Genomic DNA, 14,347 nt, shown 5'->3' with positions numbered 1-14,347 from the left:
GATGCTATGAAACTCGTTAGCTTCTCAGAGCTCAATCCATTGATTCTCCCTCTAATATCTGTTTTGTGAAGGACGTGAAAAATGATCTTCAGTCGTGTTTAGAGCACTTTTCTGCTGCTGCTGCTGCTGCTGCGTGTTTGTTCTGCTGTTTACGTTGTAAAAAGCCTTTCCATTAAACGTGGACATAATTAAACGTGGACATAAATCTGACAGGGAGCTACATCAGCGAGCAAATGAGCACGCGGCACATGAAGACCCACGCAGTGGGCGGGCGGGAAGACTGAGGGCAGCTGCTCTCTGGGGACCCTCATTACAGCGGAGACACGTCGCGAGGCCTCGGCGTGAATAAAGCGGTGTGGAGGCGACAGACGGCCGCCGCGTACGTCACTCTGTCTCCTCCTCGTTAGTCGCCGTGTGCCGGCGCTCGTACACGACCGACCGCAACCGGAAACAAACGCCAACGTCTGCGACAATTCTACACGAAATCAACCTGCTGAGCTCACGCACGTCACCTGACCACCGTCAGCGAGATGTGGCCGTTTGTTATAAGTTGCTTGTAAAGCACTCACTCTCCCACACCAAACCCCAGAGAGAAAATCAGTGATTTTCAGGAGCTGCTGGTCCTCTGCTGCCTCGTGTGGTCACTTTGTGTCACCGAGGTCAATCTGAACAAAGAATTTCATAAGTCGAATTGGCCAAATCAGACATTAGAACTTAGTGATGGAGGTGTGTGTGTGTGTGTGTGTGTGATGTTAAAATCACTGGTTTTCTCCGCGAGGTTTGGTGTGAGAGGGTGAGTGGTTTACAAACTTCAGTTTAACAGTGAGATAAAGACGTGAACATGTGACGTTTATGTCGTGGACGTAAAGTGACCCCTTTAGTATCCACACACACTTGATTAAAGGTCTCTTCTGCTCCGTAACTCAGATTAACATTCTCTTACTTATTGTTGTGGATTTGATCAAACACTCAGACGCTGAAGCTTTAAATTAATTCTCTGACTGTTTCTCTTCATCTTCAGTGTTTCATAAACACCACGACAGAGTCGATGAGAACAAGCGGCGCAGAAAAGAGTTCGAACAAGAGAAAGAAAAGTGCGTCGGTGTCACACTCAGGAACATCACGTCTTCACTAATGTGACGCGTCGCCTCTGACAGGCGTGCTGCTGCGCGCACGCACGCACACACGCACGCACACACACGTGGACTTGTGCTTAAAGCCCACGCTGAAGACACGCGACAGCTACTTAGCCTTTTCCAATTATGACTTTAAAGGTAATTGAGAGGAACGACGAGAATATTTTCATCTGCGTCGTCAAAGTGACGGCAGCGCGCGGCGCAGCAGCAGCAGCAGCAGCAGCGGGGGAAACTATTAGAGCTTGTTTATGAGAACGACATGAAAGTATGAACATCTGGGAAAAACACAGTGTTTACGAGAAAAATCTACTTTATCTCAATCATGTGCTGATATTATTATCTATATGTTATATTTAGTGGAAACAATGAATCGATGACTAAATGAAGCTTTTTTTCATGACAAAAACAGGACGTTGAGAGCGTCATCATTTCCAGGTTTGACGAACAGCGATCAATTATGGACCGAGCCATTCATCGATTATGAAAATAATAGTTAGTTGCAGCTCTACTTATATATATATATATATGTTACTGATATATGATATTACTAATATAATAATAGCCTCGAATGTCAGAAGACGAAAACTAAACCCAACATCCGCGTTTATGTTACGTCTCAATGAAGCAGAATTATAAAAAGTGGCATTAAAGTTGAGCTAAATCTCAACATGAAAACAGATGAAATCAGTAAACAGGAAGTGGCTTTTGTTTATGTTCATATTTGTTATTCTGCTACAAAACCATTATAACAAGGATTCACTCGTCCATTATTATTATTTACATTATGGATCATCTGTGTTTCCTGTACTGTTTGCGTCGTATAAATAAAGTTTGGCTGATAAAAACAAAGAAACAGGAAGTTACCAAACGTCTCCATTTTAACTCGTTCAACTCCTTTTCATGAGTCTCATGTTTTTAATGTTATTTTATCAAACCTACTTTTACAGAAGTAAACATGTGAGGAGAAGAGAGTGGAACACGAGCCTTTATCTGAATATAACATCAGGTTTGATTCATGTGTGAGATCTGACCTCTCCTTCTCTCCTCAGGTGTTTTAATCTGGCCGCGCTGATAATCTGAGCTTTCATCCACGGATCCACAACGTCACGCCAACCTCACAGAAGACGGAGAGAACGAGGAGTGTCGGAGGAATCCTGAGGAAAGAAAAGAAACCAAAGAATTAGACGGGAATCTAACGAGTTAACTTGTCATCTGAGGAAAGTGATTGACTTACAGTGAGTGGGTTAGTGATGATAGATCTGGGTGATCTCTAACCTGGTTATGAGTTAGTGGAGGTTTATATTTCACCACTCGTCCGTAAAACAGAAAAAAACAACAGAATTAGAAAAATCTGGAATGAAAGAAGAGAAAGAGAACAGACGTGGACGTCTGCGGGTCAGCGATTACTCACGGAAATCCTGACAAACACTGTTTAACTTCTGCTGGAACTTCATGTTCTCTGGCCTCGGAGGACTGTGTGAGTGCATGTAACTCATGTTTAAACCAATTTATTACAACAACAGTAACAATAATAAAATTGAATCAAAGATCATTAATGTTCTCTGGAAACAGAAACCACCAGAGCAACAAATGAAATTGAGGTCAGTGCAAAAGGGTCCGTGTCAGTCTGCCCTTCCACACAGAGCAGTCCAATTACATCCCATAATATCCTCCATGGACTCAAAGATGGAAGATAACACTGAGGGCAAAGGTCAAAATCAATGAATAAACACAACAACATGAGTGTAACGGAAGTCTATGGCACATGAGCTGTGGTGAATGTCATGTACTTTCAATTTAGATATCATTGACATAGACAACAAAAATATCTATTGGCAGGAAGCCACTCTTCAATTTAACAAAAAAAGTTCAGCTATGACTGAATTTATATTTTTCAAATTAGAATTTATCAATAACAACCTCAGTTGTCAACAACAGCAAAATAAACAAAGGTACACAAGGAATGTTGTTCAAAGTGCAAATGAAATTAAGAAAACGGCAGAAAGTAATAAAAAAATAAAGTCAACCGTCCAAATAAGTCAATGTCCACAGTTTGTCCGAAATCAGTGTGTGTATTAGTCCTTTAATGTAATTGTTCATCTCCCCGGGTAGTGTGATTTGGTTTCTTATCTGCACGATGTAATGGATGTGTTTCTCTTTCTTAACTTAAATCAATGAACGTAAACCATTCACATTGAAAATGTATCATATACAACTGTAAACAGTAACTGTAAACAGCCCACACACAAAATGGTGTGTATATGAAATACAACTTTAACTTTACCACCGCGTAGTGCACACAAATCATGAATTAATTCACATATCAATTATATTCGAGAATGATTCATTGAATTTCTGTCTCTACGTAAGACAAATGCACACAACTGCATGTGTTTTAGCTCACAAAACCAACTCCTTTAACTTTGTAACATTAGCTAGCATATGGCAATAGCACAAGTCATGTATTTATATATATTTATATATATGTATATATATATACAGATAGATATATAGATACATCAGTACACGTTGTATAGCAATAGCACAGGTCATACATATATATATATATCAGTACACGTATAGCAATAGCACACGTCATATATACATATATAGATAGATATATATAGATAGATACATATATCAGTACACGTTGTACAGCAATAGCACTAGTTATACAAAGTTAACCACATTCTCAAATTCAACACACTCATATATGCCTCCGGTTGTTTTTAAACGTTTTCTCAGAAGTGTAACAGCGCATAAGATAGATATATTAATGAAATAAGTGAGTAATTAGCCGAGGTCGGCAGCCGTTAGCATGCTATGCTAAGCGCTAATGATTACTACTCACCGGAGTTTTCTCTCGACAAAACACGATAAAATGACGATGTCGTGCAGCCCAAAACACGTCCTCCTCGGTGCGGATACCTTTCAGAACCAATAACGCGAAACAAAATAACGTTCTATCCACTCTTTAGCTGATTATCAGCATTAACTTGCTCTCGGCTGTAGCATGACTGTTCTCACTGACGTCGCTGCAGGAAAAACAACCTGACAAGCCCGCGAAGAAAACAAACAGGAAGTGCGACCGTGACGAGCGCTTGCGTGTAACTGTTGCGCGCCCTGCTGGTAAAAATAAGAAACTACATGAAAATACAACTCATTCAACTGTACAGTTAAACATTGTTAAACTCTAAAAACTGTGTGTAACTAAAGGGCGTTAGCGTGAGTCACAGACCTTCACCAAGACCTTTACAACCCAGCACCTGAAACCTTTCTGAACCACAGAAGAACTTTCTGGACCCAGAAGGCTCCGGAAAAACCTGGATAATATTCATAATCCAGATCACAGAGTCTGTAATTCTGTAATCCCGTTTCAAGCAGATGATTAATCTCATGATAGATTTATTTTTTGTGACGTCCTCAGTGAGTCGATTGTTACCAATAATGTGTTCCTCTACACGTCACCAAAGATTCAGAATAATCCGTGAAAAACTGTGGACAGGAAGTCGCTAAAAGAAGAAAAACTGTGCACAGGAAGTGGCTAAAAGAAGGAGAACAAATTTACGCCGACGATAAAAACACAAAACACGAGGAAAATAGAAACAGTTGTGTTTTTTTAATAACAACAATGATCCTTAATTCTGTAAAGTGACTGTGGGAGGAGCCTTCACCTGGAGTCGTTTTGATATACTGTATGTATTTATGTTTTTTCTCACAACGGCGACAAGATTAAAGTTCGTTTGGTTGTTTTGTTGATATTTTAAACTTATTTACATGAAGTCTTGATTCAAAGTTTGGGGAAAATTCAGCAAATTTGTTTGGGGAACCCAAACAATAACCCCTGCAACCCATCTGTGGGTCCAGACCCAGTGTTTGGGAACCACTGCTGTACAGTTTATAGCTGTGTTTCCATTAGAAATAGAACCAAAGAAATAACCAGAACCAACCGTTCCACTCTTTGACAACCAGAGTAAAATGCCGCGACAGTCAGTGGATTGTTCGATGTTGTCGTCGCACCCGCCCATGCCCCGCCCACACAGTAAGGGTTCTGTTCTTAGTGGAAACATAAGCCTGATCCAGGACTGAACCATTCCAAACCAAACAGAAACGACAGGCAGGACCAGGTTGTACCTAATAAACTGACTGCAAGTATAAAATGATTTGTTTCCAGGGTGAATAGACTCGACGCGACTAGACTGTTAAATGTTCTTTGTTGTCCTCGTCCCGACAAGTCCGACGCCGAGTCCTGACTGAGCTGAAAGACCCGGTCAGGGTTCTGAAAGGCAGTGAGTTAGTGATGCTGACCTCTCATGATCCCTCTCTCCACTCTCACGTCTACTTCCTGTGCCGCCGCTGCTCGGTGTGAGCGAGAGGCCACTTTGATGAATTAATCCAAAAGAAGAAACTGGTCTTTCAAATGTAAAGAGCACCTTGGTTTCCGGAGAGTAACTCATGAGGAGAGGAAGGTAGAGAAGCACGGATCAGCGTGAGAGGACGAGGCTGAAAGAAACCCACTCCACAGGATACACTGTGTGTGCGTGTGCGTGTCAGGATGGAAACATTGTGTCGACACACAAATCTTTACCTGGAAACTCGACACAAAAATCACCTCAGGCCCAAACTTTCAAGTCAGACTTGGAGGTCTCGGGTTCATCTGGTCAGATCTCGAGCGCCTCGTCGTCAACAAAGAAACAAAGTTTTCTGGCTCTGTTCTGGACCGGGTTCTGGACTGGGTTTGGAACTCATGGAAGAAACAAGACAAACAAGGTTCACGTACCAGGAACTCAGATGATTCCAGAACAGGTCATAGGTCAACAGCCCATAGGCAAGCGGAAAGGGAAGTTGGCTTGTGACTGAAGGGTTGCCGGTTCGAGACTCCTGAGCAAGGTACCCGGTAGCCATTGCTATTTTCATTGTACTCCTTGTTCTGATCCAAAGCCCGGATAAACGTGACGGTCGTGTGAGGAAGAACATCCAGCACTAAGATCTCTGCCCTATAGAACATGTGGATCATCTGCTGTGGCGCCCCCTAGTGAGAGAGAAGCCAAAAGACGAGTTCTGCTCAGAAAACCAAGTTTAACAAATCTATATTTCCACAATCTCCTGAGACGAAACCTTGTTCATGGTGGTTATCAAAGAAGATGAAAAACGGGAGACGGGTTGCCGTGGTGACATGCATACAGATCAAAGACAGATGGGGGCGGAGCCTGCTGTGTGAAAATGTGTTTTTAACAATAATTCCTGTAAAATTCCTCGGATGGTTTTAAAACTGGGTTTAAAACATCGTAACTGTCGCAGGTCCTGACGCGATCGATCGCAGAGTTTGACAAAGACGGCGGCGATGGTTCGAGTCCTAACGAGGAATGTTTCCCGCCATAAAAGAAACTTTCCACTGAATCTGATGAAGTTCTAGATTAGAGAAATTATTTAGAGAAAACACATGAAAAGTGTTTCCAGTGTGTTCTCCATCGGTGCTCGGTCTGAACCGAGTCCTGACTCGGTTTCCCACCAGGGTCCGACTGTCCCGATGCGTCTGCAGAACATCTGCTCACGCCCACCTGTCGTGACAAATCTGTCAAATCAGAACAAACAGCTCGTCGCTCCACATTTATCCTCCGTGATTATTTCATCTCTTCATCTGTTTGTGTGAAAACGAGGAAGAAAACTCTGTTGAATTAAAGAAATCTCATCAAGGACTGTGTGATTTGATCGAGTGTTGCTGCAGCCTGTTAGCTCATTAGCCGCTAAATTAGTGCCACTTCCCTGTGGTTCTCAATTTTTTTAATGACTGTAATTGACACGACTTGAATGGAGTTCATTGTAATCATGTAGCATCGGCGCTGAGAGACGGCAGCATATGTTTGCTCCGGGCAGTTTCTGCACATTTCCTCGTTCATGTTTTATAGACGCGCGTGTCCTCGTGTCCTCGTGTCCTCGTTGGCAGAGACGATCGCGACCCCGCGGCAGCGTCGTGTCGAGACTTCAGCCGCGAGGAGAGAGAAAATCTGTCGTTTCCTCGTCTCTAACTTTAATCTGATCATTTCATCTGAATATGGCTTTTTCAGATTCAACTCATTCTACACATTTTTTAATTTGAACTCTGTCTGACGTACGTCAGGACTAAATAACAAAGGTCATCAGGTCCATTTTGTCGTCGACGTGAAAAACCACGTCAGTTTGTACTCGAAAGGTCTCGCAGATTTAAAGGGCCGTGGCCACGGCAACCATGGGAAACAGGAAGTGGCCTCTAACTCCGCCGTGCATAAACCGATCTTCTCGAAACTTCCTGTCTCCACACAGGAAGTGGGTCATCCCAAACGTTTACACTTCAAACCGTCTGCTTTTTAGATTTCTGTTGTGCATTTTGCTTATTAGGTTTAGTTTTCTCTGGGGGCGTGGCCTGTAACTCTAGAAATCCATGTAGAAAACGTCAGTGTGGACGCAAACAGATCAGATCTGATTACTGACAGTAAATCATGTGAACAGTTCAGATTCTGATTGGATAGCTCAAGGATTCTCGTCTGTGCGTGGTTCGATAAACTTGGAACTAGTTCTTCTTCTTCTTTCTAAAAAAATGCTGAAAAACAAAGTTGAATCCATCAAAGTTAAAAGCCGCTTCCTGCCCTGGAAACAAAAACAGAAACCTGATAAGTTTCAATCGAGCCTAAACTCAATCAGGGCGTCAGAGATCGGCCTCGCGAGGATGAGGAAATGTGACAGGACTAAAGAGGTTAGACGCCATCTTTATCCAATTACAGCGCAGCAATAAACAATCCCACAAACTCCCTCTCCTCCTCTTCAGAACCTGACTCTCCATCTGTGCCCGCGCTCCGCTGACAGATCGTCGGTGCCAGTCGGTGCCCGCGGCGTGGCGCGCGCTCGGCTCTCGCACGCTAAGCAAATATTCACAGACGACGCCGTCGTTCTTCTCCAGATTAGCGAGGAGCCGTCTGCGCGCGGCGATAATGAGACACTCCGTTTCCTGCACTCAGGCCGCGGGAGAGACAGTCAGACGGACGGGTAATCCGGTTTGTGCCGGGAGCCTCATCCATCCCGTCCCCGCCGCCGCGTCCACATTAGCGCTAAGACGTATTAGCACATTAGCTGGAATGGGGGCGATCATGTGTCCTCAGTCAGTTAAGCGGCGCCACGGCGGTTATGGAGCCACCTGAACGTCAGCGTGGTCCCAGATTGGTGAGGATGATGGAATTCAGAGAGAAGGAAGTCCAGATTATTTCACTTCAGAAGGAAGATGTTTGTGTTCCAGTAAAAACTGAAGAGATTTCAATGAATCAAAATCACAATCAGTCACAGAGGAATCAAAACCTGAGTCCGTGTCGAGGGTCAGACGAGGTCAAATAACAATAATCTGTATGTAATCCGGCCAGATTATTGAAACCCTGCAACTGTAAATTTAAAATGTAAAATCTCAGCAGCAACAAAAACTCACTGTATTTTAGAATTCACTGCTCCGCCTCCTCCTCCAGGCTCCGCCTCCTCGCTGTGTGAACACGCGTGACCAAGAAAATCTCCAGAAAACATTCTGAGAATGTTTCTGTGCCTAAAACAAGGATCTTGACTCAGCGTCGCCGCCTGGACACAGTCTGTGGACAGCGGCGCGTGGACAGCGGCGCGTGGACACTTGTGGACAGCGGCGCGTGGACACGTGTGGACAGCGGCGCGTGGACACGTGTGGACAGCGGCGCGTGGACACGTGTGGACAGCGGTGCGTGGATGTCTGCTGCTGCCTCTCTCTTCGCTCTGGTTAATGGAGCTTTTATGAATCTCAGGCCTCGTTTGTCTCTCATGGTTTGAGGCTCTCTGCGCGGGAATTGTGTAATAACGGCAAACCCAATTTGCTTTGTGCTGCGTTAATCTCAACACGCCCCTCCTCATCCTTTCATGCTTCTCTAACCAGCGCATTCAGCTCATTCATCAATGATTCTATTATCACTTCCCACTGTGTGTGTGTGTGTGTGTGTGTGTGTGGATGAATAATAATAAAAAAAATCATAAAATAAAAACCAAATTATTTCCCTCGACTCGTAACAGAAGAGAAGAGCAGCAATTTAAAAGATTCGTGTTTAAAAGAGAAGAAAGAAGAAAGAAGCCATTAACGACTGAACCACGATCGCTTTTCAAACTCAACGTAAACCAAAACATTCCCTGAAACATTCCCTGGAACATTCCCTGAAACATTCCCTGGAACATTCCCTGGAACATTCACTGGAACATTCCCTGGAACATTTCCTGGAACATTCCCTGGAACATTTCCTGAAACATTCCCTGGAACATTTCCTGAAACATTCCCTGGAACATTCCCTGGAACATTTCCTGAAACATTCCCTGGAACATTCCCTGGAACATTTCCTGAAACATTCCCTGGAAGTTGGACATTGTTGCTTTGATGTCGCGTTCATGACTCTTCAGTGATTGGTCACCCTCTGACCAATCAGAGGCCGGCAGTCTGATGACATCACATGTTAGTATCAGCTGAACGTTGTCAGAGCAGGAAGTAATGGCCGTTTCTCAATATCCATACTTGTGTGTACTTGTGTGTACTTGTGTGTACTTGTGCGTACTTGCGTACTCCCGTACTTGTGAAAACGTCATCAGCCTCAGTCCAAGTTCTGTTCCAATTCTCAAGTAAGCAAACAGCGACGACGGTTCTCAAACCCGGACGTGTTCTCGCTCCGCCCCTTTTTTCCAAGTATACATCAGAGGTGACTTAAGCGTACTTGGGATGGCCATGTATCCCAGAATACATTTCGGCGGAGCATAGCAGCAGATATTAGAAATATAAATCTGAAATAAATATATTGTGTCCCGGAACAAAGTTTTAACATCATTTGAGGCGAGAAATGAGTCTTTTAGAATTCAAACATGTGGTTTATGTATGAAGATATGACGTATTTATAGTTTGGCAGCGACGTTTGTCGGAGGTGATAAGCTCCGCCTCTGCGGATTAATAAATGAAGTTAAATATTTAAGATATTAAAGTAATAACAACAGATATATGCATTTATTAAAAGTATTTCATATGTTCATTTATCAACACTGTAGGTGGCGCTAATGAGGCTGCAGCACTTGGCTCCAGCCACCATTCAAACAGCAGAACAATACAATACTATTGAGAAATGGCCAAAGAAAGATCAGGAAGTAAAGAAAGAGCAGGAAGTAAAGACAGAGCAGGAAGTAAAGACAGAGCAGGAAGTAAAGAAAGATCAGGAAGTAAAGAAAGAGCAGGAAGTAAAGAAAGAGCAGGAAGTAAAGAAAGAGCAGGTGTGTCAGCTCAGGGTTTTACAGAGTGCACTGAACGTCTGAAAGTTGTTCAAAGTTTTGGAAAAAACAACTCGCGCATGACGTAAACGTTGTCATGGCGATGCCGACAGTCTGTTCTCATCACCCGTGTCCATTTTTAACCAAAGACACAGAGTCGGTCGCTAAGTGACAGTTTCAGGTCACAGCTCTACATTAATGTTAAAAAAACAGCATCTTCATCATCATCATCATCATCATCATCCATGGTTCTAAAGATGAGTTCGCTCTCATTCTAAGGTTTTTGAGGACATTTGGTTCTCAGAGACACACACACACACACGCACACACTCACACGCACACACAAACACACACACACACAAACACACACACAAACACACACACAAACACACAGCTTTCCTTTTAAGGAAAGTTTAATCAAAAATGATGTTTGAATGTTTTTTTTATCATTATTATTTAATCATATCTCATTCTTTAAAAATACAAATTCTGAATCCAGATCAAAAAACAATAATGAAGAAATAAATAAAATAATTTCTAATCTTTTCTTATTCGGGCCAAAACTTCATCCCCAGAAAATTTCATCAAAATCCATCTGTGGACTTCAGACACAGCCAAACACACGCACACGCACACACACCCACGCCACACACACACATGCACGCATACACACACGCGCACACACACGCACACACCCACGCACGCAAACACACACGCATACACACACACACGCACATGCATTCACGTTCACGCACGCACACACACATTAAAACAATATTTAAATTTACAAAGTGATTTCATTATTTTTGCCGGATTATTAAAACACAACTAAATCAGTTCTTTTCAAAACAAACACAATAAAAACTGTCGTGTTTTAATCATTTAAGTAAAAGTTTAAACTTACTGCAGTCAACGACGAACAGGTGACAGTAATCAAACACAGGGAACAAGAACAGGAGGAAGTACTTCAAAGTAAAACAGGAAGAAGAACTACAAAGTAAAACAGGAAGTAAAATCAAGACAGAAAAGAAACCGTAAAAAAGACAAAACACAAATGAGTTTCTAAAATGTTGACGTTCATGAAAGTTCTTCAAAGATGATAAATAAAAGATGTAAAACATTAAATGACCTCAGTTTTTCTCTCTCAGTCACAAAAAAAAAAAAAACGCTTACTCGTAGAATAAAAAGTGATTTTATTCAAACATGAAGAGAAAAGACCAGAGGCAAAATGAACTGCCTTTAATTGTGTCCCAGAACAGCCACCGTACTCCAGAGTCCTCGCTGTAAGAGTTCACCAGGAAAAATAAAAAATTAAATATTCTGTCGTTAACACAAACTCATTAAAACATTCAAAATAAAAATAAAGTTTAGTTTGAGGCAAATTCATGTGAAAAGTGTGAATTCATTTACACGGATGTCAAAATAAAAGCTGCTTACACACACATTCATTTTTACTGTTTATCACCGTTTTAAAGGTGCAGTACGTCACTTGTGTTTGTTTTTCATGGACAGGTTCCATTTTGTCCTCCTCATGTAAACTCAGACTCTGTCTTATTCTGACTATGACCTTATTCTGACTATGACCTTAGTCGGACTATAATTTTAGTCAGACTATGACCTTAGTTTGACTATAACCTTAGTCTGACTATGACCTTATTCTGACTATGACCTTAGTCGGACTATAATTTTAGTCAGACTATGACCTTAGTCTGACTCTGTCTTAGTCGGACAATGACCTTAGTCAGACTATGACCTTAGTCTGACTATGATTTTAGTCAGACTATGACCTTAGTCTGACTATGATTTTAGTCAGACTATGACCTTAGTCAGACTATGACCTTAGTCTGACTATGACCTTAGTCTGACTATGACTTTAGTCTGACTATGACCTTAGTCAGACTATGACCTTAGTCAGACTATGACCTTAGTCTGACTATGACCTTAGTTTGACTATAACCTTAGTCGGACTATGACCTTAGTCTGACTATGACCTTATTCTGACTATGACCTTATTTAGTCAGACTATGACCTTAGTCTGACTCTGTCTTAGTCGGACAATGACCTTAGTCAGACTATGACCTTAGTCTGACTATGATTTTAGTCAGACTATGACCTTAGTCAGACTATGACCTTAGTCTGACTATGACCTTATTCTGACTATGACCTTATTCTGACTATGACCTTAGTCGGACTATGACCTTAGTCTTACTATGACCTTAGTCTGACTCTGTCTTAGTCGGACAATGACCTTAGTCAGACTATGACCTTAGTCTGACTATGATTTTAGTCAGACTATGACCTTAGTCTGACTATGACCTTAGTCTGACTATGACCTTAGTCTGACTATGACTTTAGTCTGACTCTGTCTTAGTCTGACTATGACCTTAGTCAGACTATGACTTCAGTCTGACAATGAGTTTAGTCTGACTATGACCATAGTCTGACAATGAGTTTAGTCTGACTATGACCATAGTCTGACTTTATCTTAGTCTGACTATGACCATAGTCTGACTCTATCTTAGTCAGACTATGACCTTATGTCCTTAGTCTGACTCTGTCTTAGTCTGACTATGACCTTAGTTAGACTATGACCTTAGTTAGACTATGACCTTAGTCTGACTCTGTCTTAGTCTGACTATGACCTTAGTCTGACTCTGTCTTAGTCTGACTATGACCTTAGTCTGACTACAGTTGACAATGCAGATCAGTGGATCTTTGGTGTTGTGATTCTGCCTGGGCCTCAAACCTTGGTCGTCTGCAGCGAGCGCAGCTTTATTTTGGTGTGTGAAAAGCCCACAGACATCCCATCATATCCCTCACAAGCTTTTGTCAGGCAGCTAAATCCCGTCCCCGCCGCTTTTGTCGGACCGACAGTGGAATTGGAAAACGTTAAGTCACTCCTGCAAAGCCTGGACACAGACGGCGACAGACTCGTCCCCAGCGCCGCCGATCAATTCCACTTCCTGTGAATATCAGTAAATCAAGGAGGCAGCGCGATCCCTCCCCTGGTTCTGTTGACGCAGATTAATTCTGCCATTTTCCTCGATAGCGATCGTGCTAAGACCCCCAGTGAATGACGGCGAGAGAGAGAGTGAGAGAGAGAGAGAGGGAGAGAGAGAGAGAGAGAGAGAGAGAGAGAGGATGTGAATAAAACGAGCCAACAGGTCTGCGCAGCAGGGATTAGCGGGTAAAGTGGATTAGGAAGCAGTATTCTGATATTCCGCCCAGGCTGCAGAGAAGGTCTTTAGAAAAGCAGAGAAACATCTGCTGCAGCTTAGTGAGGCCGTGAAAACACGAGAAACACCGACGACCACGGCGACCACGGCGACCACGACGACCACGACGACCACGACCTCCAGGAAACGCACGTTCAAACGCACGCAGACACTTTTAGACAAGTTTATATTTATGGACATGAACACAGAGCGAGTCCTCGGGGTGAACGTGTTCTTGGCTCAGTGTGTGTGTGTGTGTGTGTGTGTGTGTGTGTCTGATTGAAGCTTCAGTATTTCAACAGCCCCACAATCGCTGACACAATGAGGACACACGTGTTTCAGACGACAGTAAAATAAAACACTGAGTGAGAATCAGTGACATCTACTGGTGACGACCTCATGTGTGACCACAAGGTGGCAGCACCAGCAAACAGTTTTACACAAACCGACACGCGTAGCTCGTTTTTTTTAGAATATTTTTCATCGATAAGAGTCCACGTAAATACGCTGTCACGCGTCGTCATGACCTTGCCAAACCCATAGGTGGCAGTGTAAATGTAAAGGCGTGCTAGCCATTCAAAATCCTGTAAAAAAGTAAGGAGTTTTCCAAAATCTCAGCTTTGGCCGTAGTTTTTCACAAATGATCGTCTCAGTGACTGAAGACTGAGTCTTCTTGCGACTGAAATTCAAATATAAACGTTTGTCCTCAAACAC

The 14,347-nt window shown here is 42.7% G+C and overlaps 1 long non-coding RNA gene across 1 annotated transcript; it reads right to left on the bottom strand.

Annotated features, from left to right (window-relative positions):
• Positions 1-1,935: 1,935 nt before the first annotated feature.
• Positions 1,936-4,186, bottom strand: LOC122762678. Its single transcript, XR_006358747.1, has 3 exons — positions 3,988-4,186; positions 2,371-2,487; positions 1,936-2,290 (listed from the first exon to the last, which is right to left on the bottom strand). It is a non-coding gene; the product is annotated as an uncharacterized LOC122762678 (long non-coding RNA).
• Between the last annotated feature and the right edge of the window lie 10,161 nt (positions 4,187-14,347).

The sequence above is a fragment of the Solea senegalensis genome, unplaced genomic scaffold (assembly GCF_019176455.1).
Source record: "Solea senegalensis isolate Sse05_10M unplaced genomic scaffold, IFAPA_SoseM_1 scf7180000015952, whole genome shotgun sequence".
NCBI lineage: Eukaryota > Metazoa > Chordata > Actinopteri > Pleuronectiformes > Soleidae > Solea > Solea senegalensis.
The sequence above is the reverse complement of the archived record's forward strand: the minus strand, read 5'-3'. Positions and strand labels throughout refer to the sequence as shown.